Here is a 13,604-nt window from a genome sequence, read left to right on the forward strand (position 1 = left end):
CATATGTACGAGTTCAAGGGTGTGTGTGTGTGTGTGTGTGTGTGTGTGTGTGTGTGTGTGTTGGGAGCAACTATAAATAATCTAATATTTCTAACATATAAATTGTACAGTGAAGAAATTGAAATAAAACACAGGCATGAGGAGACCATATTTATGATTACTCTGTGAGGACACTATTATGCACACTCAATATACAAGGAGAGAGAACAATAGTGTTCTAAGTGATAGCCCAGAATTTGATAAAGTTTGTTTTCCTCATTACCTCAAGGGCTTTCTTACCAGCAGTGAGCACTCACAAATTCTACATTCTGTATACGTGTTTGTGAGTGATGGCCGGGGTGGGATGACTCATAAATTCAGTAGTAAACATAGGGAGAAGGAGCTAAACAAATGATTAATGGAAAATCTTTAAACTTTAGGAACTCAGCCCTGTAACAATGGACACAAACAGTAGATTTTTGAATATGTGCCCAGGATCTCCATCCACCAACTCCATTATGAAGGTACTATTTGTTTTTCTCTCCTGGCATTGTTGATTTGATGCAGCTAGTCAATTTCTTCTGGATTTCTGATCTTCTAGTTCCATTAGAAAGAGTATTCCATCCTCAATTTGGTTTAAAGAATAACTTAACATCAAGTTTATTGTGGAGCCATGAGCTGGAGTTTGGTGTGAATCTTGGGTCTCAACTGGTAATGACTTTGACAACACCCATGTGGAGAGAGAAGGTCAAGCAAACTTAGAGTTTGGTTCAGTTGTGACTCTGTATCCAGGAGGGTTTGGCTAGGCTGTGACTACGTTAGGGGTGCCTTGTATCTGGCTCTACCCCTATAGAAATACTTTTTTCTTTCTTTCATTATTAGCGAATATTAGTTTCTGTGATCAAACCCATGTAGATGAGGCCTTACACATTTAATACAGTGTGTTACCCCTGTACAAATGATGAAAAAGTTGTTTCACATTTCTAGACCAATATGTCTGAGACATCCAGCATACTCCATTTAAAAGAAAGAAAATAAAATCACCCAGAAAACAGCAAATTTCTGTTACTGTTGTGGTACCTGGCACCATTTTTTAAAATTAGCTTCTTAATCATCATCTGGAAAGAAAACATTCTAGAGTAACGTCATTAAAAACATCTCTGATAAAGCACGGTCACTACTATGGATCATAAAGCAGGTACAAGATATTTCACACTCACATAGGTATGAATCAGCACTTCCTACATCATCATACGAGAGGATACAGTCTAAAAGGTGTTATTTCAGACTTGATTTGACTTTTCCAGCAGGGGGCCTAAAGGATGATATGACACAGCTCTGCAAAGAAATGTACTTTCTTAGGTCGGATTTCCTTTCATTAGCAGCACAGTTTAATTACTCATTGTCTTCATGAACATCAGCTAAAAACCGGGTAAATACTTTGAAGGTCAGGATAAATAGAATAAGGAAGAAGGAAAAGAAGAAGCTGCTTTCTGAGACCTGCTGTCTTGTCAGCCCCTCCTTACAAGAAGAGTCCCTTCTCCTGCAGTTATTGCCATGCCAGCCTCGTAAGAGGAGACGGAAATGGAGGGGTCCTCGAGCAAAGGAGCTGAACAGAAAGTTTTCCTAGGTTTATAAGGCTCTGGCTCATCGGCCACGGATGCATCCCTAGGCTCCACCCATTGATTTCCATACCCTTGCAACCCTTCCTCTCTGGACAGGAAGTAAGAGGACCGGTAGGAAGGAAGGTAGATGGGCCCGCAACAGGGACAAATTATGGGCTTCTGAGCATTTTGCGTTCTTTATGCCAAACCATTAGTGCTTTTGTGCAAAACTGTTTATATTTTTCTGGCCAGAAAATAAGAAATCTCTGCAAATAAAAGGAAAATAGAAATAAATAATAAAAGATGACAATTTTATGTTGCAAGATGGGAGTAGCCATCCCATTAATCCGCAGTCACGTCAGAAGTGTATGTCCGTTCCGAGGGAAAACTCGTACAATGAAGTCAGCACAGCTGTAGTCTGAGTGCTGAGAGATGGCATGAAGTACTGGCCTTAGGTACTGTTCCTCATTGCCAAAAGTAGGGTGCAAAACAAATCCTAGTCCGAGAAAGGCTTAAGTCAGAATCCTGATGAAGTGCCTAGCAAGAGGAGAATGGAGGTGAAAGGTTCTACTATAGGTGTAAGGATTACACAATTATTTTGAATGTTGACCAGGATGTTTAAAAAAAATAGAAATCTTCAGCAAACGCCTTTAAAATGCACATCAAGTATCTTGAAAATGGAATACAAGGTTTATAGTTGGCCTATAAAAATTTCAAGTGATGTATAATGCTATAGTGGAATTACTAACCAAATACATGTCTTTGTGCCAAATATAGGTCTGAATTCATAAAATGAGTATTAGCCTTCTTGGCTTTCCATTAGTAAAGTTTGTTTTGCTCATCTCTCAGATTATTGACAAGTTCGTAAGATAGTAGCGATTCATACATTGTAGCATCACGATTACCTCCTTATTTCTCTGGTTCCATCCTCAAATAGCCAACTCTTAGTCCCAGATTCAATGCTCAACTAACTCTTAGTTCCACGTGAGATGTGCACAGTGCTGTCCTGAATGGATTGAGAGTTGGGCAGCTCAGTTTCCCTATGTCCTCATGCTAAGGTTTGAGGAAAGTGCCGGACCTCTACAAGTCCACACCTCCTCATTTGTGAGGCAGCCCGGATGTGGAAAGAATACAGTGACATTGCGTGTGTAAATTGTGGAGTGCATGCACAACTTATAGCACACACTCAGCAGGTGTGCACTGTTTTCTTCATCGTCCAAACTTTGCATAGGGAGCTGAAGACTGGAAGACTAGATCATTGCTATGTGACTGATACCTTAATACTTCCGACCTCTCCTGCTTGTCTGGGGTGGCGACAGCCCACATGCAAACACCAGAGGAGGAGAACAGGGGTGAGCTGGTGTGTGGGAAACACACCGACCATAGCTACAGTCATGGCCAGGAAAGAGAATGCTCAAGATCCTCCAGGGCCTGCTGCCCATGTCAGAAGGGACGTCCCCGCCTTAAGGTCATCTTTGAGAGACTCTAGCAGGCTAACTCGGGACCCTCATTTTGTCTTTTTATGCAGCACAAATAGCCTGATGGTTGTCATCCATTTATATTTTTAACCTGCTGATTTCTGAGATCAAAATAGGTGAATTTCAGTAATGGATTCAGGTTTTCAATTCTACGTGTATTTTTACACGAGCTCATCGATTTCATTAAAATTCTTCCAAATTAGAAATACAAGTGGCTAAAAGATTTTTAAAACCTAGATATACCATTTCTCTCATTGGAGGTCAGCCAAAAGAGACAATTAGGGGAACATTTTGATAATTAAGCTCTCAGATAGATTTTGACATCAGAAAGGGCAACACTGCAGCATTCCACTATCCTGGCTTTATGGAAACCAGCTCACTAACTGGGGGAGAGGTTCAGCTACTGAAAAAGCAGAAATAATTTTTTCTCTTAAAGAATTAGCATTCATTAATACACTCTAGTAAGTGTTGGAGTAGCCACTTTATGAAGTTTTAAAGTATGAAAATGAATCGTGCTAGGGTTTCAGAAAAGCGGATACAAGGGTCATGGATTTTTATGGCTATGGTGAAAGGGAGGAGAAACAAACAAAACTGATGCAGTTTACTAAGTCTCCACTTTGATAAGAAAAAGAAGCAAGGCAACAAGATGTGTCACTTCATGTAGCCCTGTTCAATCATTGTCAAACAGATCTTGAGGTCCTTGTCAATTTTTACAAGACCTTCTCTCTTTCAATATTTTCTTATTTCTTCAATTTATCAAACATCTTCTGACTTTTACCACTTTATCACATTCAAAAAAGTCCATTTTCTTTTGAACAAGATGTCACTGATGATTTGTTGGCAGATGTTCTCACTCTCTGAAATGTATGTTCTAGGCTGAAATCCCTTCGCCTCTGTTCTTCCGATTACCTGATGCTCTTTGAAGATAATGATTATCAGCTTTCGTGACTCACCTTCAGTTCCCAGAGCTGAAGAAATGCATCATTAACTTATTTAAAATATTCCAAAAAAGTTTGGTTCTACCCACTTGTCCTTCATTTAATTACCAACCTGCAAAAGGAAAGAAACAGATATCACATTAAATGACATTTGGGACCAGAATAAAAGAACTGGGTTGCTAGCAGAGCATATTGAAAAGAATGATTAATCTCTTGAATTTGATAGTCAAAACATTTTGACACTAGCTGGCAGTTTTAATGATCACTATAATTTAGCTGATGGGTTCATTAATGAAACTTTATAACATTTAACACTGTGATTGCTACAGTTAAGGTTACACAGAAGGGAACACAGAAGCTATTCCTCAGGACCTGTGTGGCATGCTGTCAGTAATCACAGCAGGTGTTGTGCATAATAATTTCTATAAAACAAGTAATCAGGAAGGTTATCTTATTTACTAGTAGCCCCCGGCCTTATCCTCTAGGTGAACTACCCCATAGTTCTCTCAAATGACTTAACTTCCCGGAATTTACTCTGTTCATTTTAGTTGTTTTGGAAGGAGAGAAAAAAATATATGTGCTATCAAATTAACCACTTACAGTAATCATTTAAACCCCATTGGAGAAATGGAGAATCAATAATGTCAATGCTGGTGCAGTAATACAGTCAATCATTTTGAGAGTAAAGTTCAGGAACCTTCCACGGGATGGAAGTCTCACCTATGAGGCTTTGAGGCTGAAGAGGTTATGAGTGAGTCCATCTCTCCCAACAATTAATTTAACCTACCTCATTAACTCTCTGGCCATGTTAGACAACTCAGAGAATATCAGTTGGCCAATGGGAAGTTAATCATTATTAATTTATCAGCTTCAGGAGCAGCTCATCTTTTGTTCAGGGACTGATAAGGACCATCCTATCCAGTATTCTAACATAGCTAAGGGGTCAGTTAAGTGGAAGCATTCAGTTTTCCTGGAATGTGAGGAAACTAGAAAAAAAAGAAGATGGTGACAACTGTATGTCATTGAGTGATATGGTATGACAGACAAGGGCTGAAATGCAAAGAGGCAGGAAAGACATGGTTATCAGTCCGTATCCATTCTTTCTTCCCATGGTAACAGAATCAACAGAGCTCAAGGCTGGAAATGTTTACATACTAGAACAAGAACTGCACCACCCTGCTGGGCTGTAGAAGTAGGCTAAGGGAGCAAGAAGAAGTTTTACCTGACGTCTGAAACCTTTCTGAGGAAACAGTGCTCACGCTTGTTTGTCTGGTCATCCTGCCCCTCGGAATGGACACTGCCATTTTGGACCATGAGGCCAAAGCTACGTGTAACAGAGCAGTGGGACAGGAGGATGTATGCTCCCTGTCCCCGTGAAGTGCTTTTCAGCCCAGGGATGCTTGGATGGAATTTAATGAAAGAAATAAATAGTCTTAAAATTGTTCGTACTGCAGCTACCATGTTTTTTTCTTTTACTCATAAACGGAACTAATAGTATCTCGCATCAAAACTCATAGGGACCAATTCCAAACCTGTGATTAATAATCCTTTTTCTATTTGACATGTTTAAAGTGAGTGGGGATCAACATGAGATGCTTACATTTTACTTCTGACTTGTGTCCTATTCACCGCTTCCTGTCCTCTCTCTATCCAAAGAACAAGAAGACTCATTCTCATCTTTCCAGAGCAGCTGTATTACAGCACACACCTTGTGCACAGAGGAATTCTCTTCCTCCACAGCATCTTATTTATCACAAGCTCTGTAACTATTTCATCATCAGGTTCTATGTTTCCAGCTCTTTTGCTTTTTGTTGAGGTCTTTGGGCTAAGTGACACTATAAACTCAGCAGTGGTCTGTCACTGGGACAGAGTGTAACAGACAGAAGAGTGCCTGGCTTTGCCGGGCAGGCTCTGGAAGCAGCATGAAGGGTTCCCCTGGGAAGATAAACTGAGTCATAAAGCTGGAGCAGAGCAGGACAGACTACTTTGGGAAGAATGGTTTGAAAGAGGAAGAAACACTGTAAGAACTGATGTCATATTTTGAAAACGAAGGTCAGCAGGTGGAGTAGTGGAGGAAGAGACTCGAATTATGTATCACATCCCCAAGGACCTTCTCTGCATTGCTTAAGTCTTTTGATGCCTCTCTGGAACACTAATAGGGTTGTGTACATGCTGAATGATGTGATTATTTTTGTATTAGGAACTAAAAGTGTAAATGAGGATCAAAATTTATCACTGATAATGTGAAATAGGAAGCAAAGGTTTAAAGGGGTAGGGGGAGTGGGAAGGGTAGGGAAAAAGAAAGAAAGGAAAGGAAAATATGAGAAAAGGAAAAAATGGAAACAAAGTCTTTGTAAATAAGGAAGGGCAGAGGGGTTGAAGGAAGGGCAGGGGAATGGGGAAAAATATAAGAACCAAGATAGATCATGTAAAGGTACAAGATCCTAATGATGAATGTAACTGTGTTGTATAACTAAAATGTACCAATGAAATTAATGGGAAAAATAGATGATAAAAGGGGATAAAATAAGAAGATGGGACACAATTGGGATATCATTGGAGTGTTCATTTCACTTAAGTGGCATTGGAGATGAGGGACAGGTTCCGAGATTTTCTGAGAGACTTGGTGCTTTGTATGGGAGGGGCAGAAGGAATAGAATAATTTAGGAAGGAGAAAGAATTTTTGGAATTCTCAGCATATAAGTAAAAGCTGAAGCTCGTCCAATCCTTCTGGGAGAGTAAAGACTAGAAGGATATAAGATTGAGACAAAACTCTAGGATACGGGCAGAGGCGAAAAAAAGAACCTTTAAAAGTATTTTTGGGGTAGCAGTGAAATCTGGATTGTTAGGTAAGCAAGAAAAAGAGAAAAAAGAGGTGTAGTAGGATAAAGTGATACATATTTTATCATTATTTGATTAAAGTCAGAAAATAGGCCATAGCATGTTTTGTTCATGATTTTATCTTCATCTTCTAACTGACTGGTGTTCAATACCTAACACAATGCAGTTGCATGTTAAATAAGCACTGAATAAATATGTACCAAGTTTAGACAGCTTTGAGGACTAAAAGGGACTCAGAGTTACATTTTTGGGAAAGACTGTACCAAGCAAAACTCAACCTTACAGAAAAGAGATGAAAGTTTAACATCTACATCCTACTGGCTTCAATTGCGTTTGAGGCTTCTGCCTAGAGAACAATGATGTTGTGCCCTTAGCTGGACACTTTATTTGTTGAATTATGCATCTTAATCTGCAATTCAGGGACAATGGGCATAGCACCTGCAGGGAGAGAATGTCTGGCTTCTCTAGTCAGGGGCAGCCCCTAGCTGAATGGACGAAACTATATCGTGTTTAACCTCCAAAATTATATTGCAGCAATGCAAATTGCACATATTTTTTTTAAAAAAACAGCAAAGCCAAAATATTATATCTGGGTGAAGAGAACAGAAAATTTCATCTTGAAGAAGTAGATTTGTGCTCTGGGGTATAGAATGATAGCTCTGAGCTAACGTCAGTACTAAGAGGAAGAGAGTGGACTTGCATAAAGGCAGTGTTAAAAATCCATGTAGGGAGACCACAGATACCAAAAAAACAAATTGAGACGATAAATATTGGATTTACTCTTACTAGAATCTTCGTTAGAAAACTCATTCTAAGCCAACATAAAAAATAATAGTTGAGCACTTTTAGGGTTATAAAGGCTTACAAATTAAATTGCTAGGCATGGAAAGTAGAATACTTTCATTTAGTTTTTAATTTCTCCCACACAGGTGGTCCTCAGATCCAGAGGGTTTTAGAATAAACAAAACAAGGAACTGTTATTAAAGTTAGTGAGGTTTTTATTTTCATGTAGCTTTTATTTCCATTCAGATTTGCTTAAGCACACAGAGACAACAAAACGATGTTCAATTTGACCTTTTAGAGTTAAGTTTGTAAAAGCCATAACATTTCAAAGTAATTTTTATAGGAAGTCTGTAGTGTTTCTTGTTTACAGGGATATAATATACCACTCTCCAGTCCTATCAATGTTCAATTTCCCCTTTCTAACAAATACTTCCCTCCTCCTCCATCAGCTCCAGAGCCCCGTGAATGTTTTCGCAGTCAGGATTTAGGGGATGGTTAACTTCAAGTGTCAGAGAAGGGAATTCAGATATTTGCTTAACCGTTACTCTGATTGCATCTATGAGGCTGTCTCTAGGTTTGAGTAAGGTTTGAGTCAGCAGGCCCAGTAGACTACGTTCCAGAAGCTGAGTGGGTTTCCCTCAGTGTGGTTAGGGTATGAACAGAGCAGCAAGGCCCAAGCAAGGAGAGTTTCCTCTTGCTTTCTGACTGATTTTGAGATGAGAATCAGTCTTCGCAGCTTAGTCTCAGATTGGATCTTCAACCACTGGTTCTAAGCTGTTCTCAGGCAGGTAGCCTCGGATTGGACTCCAGCTTGCTGGCCAGATCTTCAGACGTGTCAGCCTCCATAAACAGATGAGCTGATTCTTTGTAATAAATTCCCTTCTATCTCTATGTTCTCATCAGCTCCTTCTCTCTGGAGAGCTAAGACTAATGCAGATCTTGGTACCAAGAATTAGGATGCTGCTCTAGCAAATGCCCACATGAGGAAGTGACTTTGGAACTGGGAAAGTCATAGCTGCCAGAAACATTCTGAGGCTCCTATTAGAAACACGGATGTTAGAAGCAATTCTGGTGAGACCTCAGCTGGAAATAAGAAACAGATAATTGGAAACTGGAGGAAAGACATTCCCTGTTATACAGCTTCAGAGAACTTCACTGAACTGTGTTCTCTTGTTTTATGGAAGTAGGATTTCGAAGCAATAAGACTGGATATTTATTTCAGGAGATGTCTAAGGACAGTGAAATTTCCTCCTGAATGCTTATATTAAAACGCAAAAGAAGAAAGATGAATTGAAGTAGGAATTCTTAGCAAAAAGGAATTAGAAGTTGAAGATACGGAAAACTGTTTATTGCTCAAAATGGCAAAATGTATTCTTACTTTTCTAGATTATCTTAAGAGAACACCAAGGATGGGGCTGAGTAGTCATTTGATAAAGAGCCCAGGGTGGGATTCATGGACGTAATAACTATTTTAATTAAAGACAGGGACAAAAACAGAAATGAACCATCAAGAAAACTGCCAGTTTGAACTAAAGGAGACAGAAAAAAGCTGCAATGAAATGAAAGAAGGCTGAGGGACTCCTTATGGAGCAGCATATGTTTCCTATTCTTCAAGAACAGGGAAAAATGACCCTGAAAGTGATTCGGAAAATTAGGGCCACTACCTGGGTTCTATCAGGGCAGGTAATTTCTGTATAGAGACTTGGGGTCTTGAGCACCCCAGGAAGTTCCAGAGGTAGAACTGTCACCTTGATGGCTCTAGAAGATAGACAGGTGATCCACTGAGGTTTATATGTAGGCCCTGTGGTCTGGTGGAATCAGTCTTGCTTGCTTAGGGGCCTGCTTGGGGTTGTTACTCTTTTTCTTTCCCATTTCTCCCTTTTGGAATGGGACCATTTCTCTTTTCCCGACCCTGCCCTTGTATTTTGGAAACATGTAACCAGCGTGATTTTACAAGTTCATGCTGAGGAGGAATTTTGCCTACTGATGAGTCATATCTGAAGTCTTAACGTTATCTCATTTACATGATATTTATTTGGAAAACACTTTGAACTGTAGACTTGAGAGGTGACCCTGAAATCAGTTAAGACTTCTGAGGCTTTTGGGTTGTGAGTAATATATCTTGCTGTGAGAAGGAGGTGAACATGGTGAGCTCTGGATAAAATGCTACAGATAAGATTATGCTCTCCTCATCCCACTTCGTATGTCGAAGTCCTAAACAGCAAAGTGTGGTTTGGGAGACAATTTAGGGGAAGTCACGATGGTAGAGGTTCATGATGCTGTTGGTGGCCCTTCTATGAGAAGATGCCATGAGCTTGGTCTCTCTCTCGCTGCTATGTGTAGAGATAAGTAGGAGTTGGCTGCCTAAAATTGGGAAGAGAGCCTTTGGAAGGATCCACATCAGCCAGCTCCTTGATCTGGGGCTACCCAGCTTCCGGGACTGTGATGCGTAACTTTCTCTTCTTTATACTTCCTAGTCTATAGTAGTTTTTTCTTAAGTGGCAACCTGAGCAGATAAATACAAGGCGGCAAATTTTCAGGACACTAACAAAGGTAGGTCAGCTAGAATTTCTATCTACAGATGGAAGTAATATAGCATCAAGGACATCCTGATCTGTCTAGCTATGAAGTGGTTTCTATACAGGTGTGACCAAAATATAGGGTGAATTTTAAGTAAAATATTTTATTAGAGTAAGACCTGTTGCCATCAAGTCCACTCAAAATATTTCTCTTGCTTCCAACACTTACGCCATTATTCCTATGACTTTCTGAAGCAGTTCCGGAAGTCCTCTTTTGGGAGTGTCTTTACGAGATGTGATAAAAAATATGGTGAACACCGTGCTAAGTGCCATAAACAGAAAAGCAGCCTTTTAACAACATTGCATTGTGTCTTCGTCCACCTTATTCACGGGATCTGGCACTGTGTGACTTCTGGCTCCTCCCCAAGGTCAAAATGACTGTGCAGGGAAAAAGTTTTGAGTCTATCCAGAACGTAAAGGCAGCCATGACAGCACAACTGAAAATGTGAAAGAGATCTTCCAGAAGTGCTTTAGAAAGTTGCAAGCACAATGTGATACATGTTTGTAGTGGGAGAGGGGTGAGTATTTTGAGGGTGATAAATGGCAATGTGTCTTTTACATCAATACATTCTAAAATTCCCTGTATCTTTAATCACTCCACACATACTCATTTGACATCGGCAGGACTCCCTGCTGCTGACCTGTCAGGGGGACACATGTCTTTACCCTGGGCCACAGCTTCTACAAGGCGTCCACCTCTCCCACCCCCTAACTTGCACTGAGGGCCAGTCCTGTCCAGCTCCTCTCTATCCATCTTTCTCTGCTCTCCTGCCTACCCCACATGAACCTGTACCTCCCTCTCTGGACTGTGAATCATCTGTTATCGAGTTATTCTTTATTCAGCTATTTTGAGTCCTCTGCTCTGCTTTCTCCAGGCATCCTTTAAGGACTAACCACTCTCTCTCTTCATTCGTGTTGTAAAAATCTGACTTCTCTTAGAGGCAACATGATAAAGAGGTGGGGAAAAACATACACAAGCATTAATATTTCAAGATACTTCACTGCAAATGATACCATCAGTGTTATAGCTATTTCACACATGGCCAAGTCTTCGCAGGGATTTTAGACCTGCAGTCTGCATGTAAAATGAACATAAAAGCGAATATGATGTACACTCTCTCCGAAAATATAGCTGTAAACCTATACAAAACTGGATCTGTTTGCTAGAACTCTCACTCTCCCCTTTCTCACTTTCCAACTTTTGAAACAGAAATTCTGTATACTGTTTGTTTTTAGACCAGACTATAGAAGTCATATTTGCTGATCTGCTGTGGACAAATCACCTCAGATGGTTCAGTGAAGTTGTGAAGCGACAGGGTAATTAAAGAAGCCATCTCCGCAGAGGCGGTGTGCCTGGGAATAGTCAGAGTCCTGGGTAGGACATTGCTCACACTCACGTATGTGTTTCTTTGCTGATTATCTGCAGACCAATCTAAGACCCCCATCTCTCCTCTTCTTTATTACAATAGCTCATGGCTTCACTTCTGTCTTCAGTATATTTTATCCATCTACTATGTTATAGTGAAATTTTATCTTCCTAAACTCTGTGCTGCTCTTGTTTTTTCCAAAATAAACACTGAGCATTCTAAAACAGGCAACCCTGAGATTTATACATGCAGTAAAGTATTGTCTTTAAATAAGAACAACAAACACTGTTTTAACGAATCTCACTAAGTTTATTTCTGTAGGTTTTCTTAACGATGTTAAAATGTTAATATGTGTTATATCTGCAGATAGAGATATAATATATGATAGTTGCAAAACTTACTTAAATAAACCTTTCCACATGGATCACTAGGTCTTCCTGGACTACCTTTTGGCAAAACACTGGCCAGCGACATAGAGTAAAAGTTCATCACTTGAGGTATTTATGTCTTTCACAATCTGTATTCTCAAATATATATACCATACCCGAATGTTCTATTTAGCTTTATGCAGGGATATTTTAACATACTTATGAATTTAGCAATAGTTTTAGGCTGCATCCACTCCTGGACTCAAGAGGCCATACTACAAAATTGCTGTGACCTCCCTATATCTGTATCGCATCTTTTTTTTGGGTTTCTCTTTCTAGATCTTGCTCTTATTGTTTTCCTTTTCATTCTCTTTCTTCCTTCCTATCACCATCTCTCTGGTTTCCTTTTCTTGATTCATTTCACAAAATTGGTCAATTTCATTTCATTTAATCGATATCTTAGACTATTTGGGCTATTTTGTTTAACAAAATATCCTACAGTGGATAATTTATAACAGAAGTTTATTTCTCATCTTGGTAGGTTAGAAAGTCCCAGATCAAGGTACCAGCAGATTTGGTGTTTGATATAAATGACATCACTGTGTCCCCACATGGTGGTAGGATTCAAGGTAACTTGCAGTGCTTCTTTTAGGAAGGCACTAATCACATCCAGGAGGTGTGCACCCTCATGGCTTAATGACTTCCATGTTTTTTTTTTTTCCTTGTACCGGGGATTGAACTCAGGACCTTGGGCTTGCAAGGCACGTGGCAGAATCACTGAACTAAATAACCTGCCCTTAATGACTTCTTGCTACTGTTTGTGAATGCATCCTCTCCAAAATCCCTCTGTTTAAACTAAAAGGCAAATATGATAGTATTAAGAGAGAAGGTGCTTAAGAGGTGATTAGGGTGCCCATTATAGAACAAGCTTCATGCAGCATTAACTCTCTACCCTTGCCTTCCCAGAATGCAATAGGAGGGTGCCATCTTGGATGCAGAATCTGGGCCCCCACCAGACACCAATTACCAGCATCTTTATTTTGTAATCCCAGTTTCTGAAACTGTGAGAAATGGATTTCTACTGTCTATAAATTGACCAATGGAGTAGACACCTACAAAAATGCTTCATCTCCTAATTCTTCCACAAAAAAAGTTGGGTTTCAACTTGTATTTTGAAAGCACTCACTTAAACCATAGCAATAAATGAATAAAATTTACAATTGTAGGAGCCATAATTTGTAACACCTGGTGTAAATAAAAGATATTCATACATCAAATCTTCTCCACAAGGTTTTAAAGAAAAATAACGATCCCAGTTCAAATATTTTAAAAATTGGAAAAAGTAATTTTAGCTGCTGTAAGAGTATAAATCAGAAGATTAATTAGCTTAAAAAGATCACTCAGGAAAATATTCATTGAGAATAAGCTATCATCAACTTTTTCACAAGTATGATCAATGTTCAAGATTTTATAAAATTTTTATATTTTTGTAGTACTTGAGATTGAACCCAAGGCCTTGCACATGGTGGGCAAACTCTACCACTGAGTTATGCCTTTAGCCCCGGATACCTTTTAACTTTAATGTGTTCAGTGTCAACAGGGAAATTGTAAGTGTAGGGTGGAAGTTGTCAAAATTTTAAAGATCATCTTTCCCTTTGGTTATTCTC

The sequence above is a fragment of the Fukomys damarensis genome, unplaced genomic scaffold (assembly GCF_012274545.1).
Source record: "Fukomys damarensis isolate Sample0158 unplaced genomic scaffold, DMR_v1.0_HiC HiC_scaffold_3, whole genome shotgun sequence".
NCBI classification, from domain to species: Eukaryota; Metazoa; Chordata; class Mammalia; order Rodentia; family Bathyergidae; genus Fukomys; species Fukomys damarensis.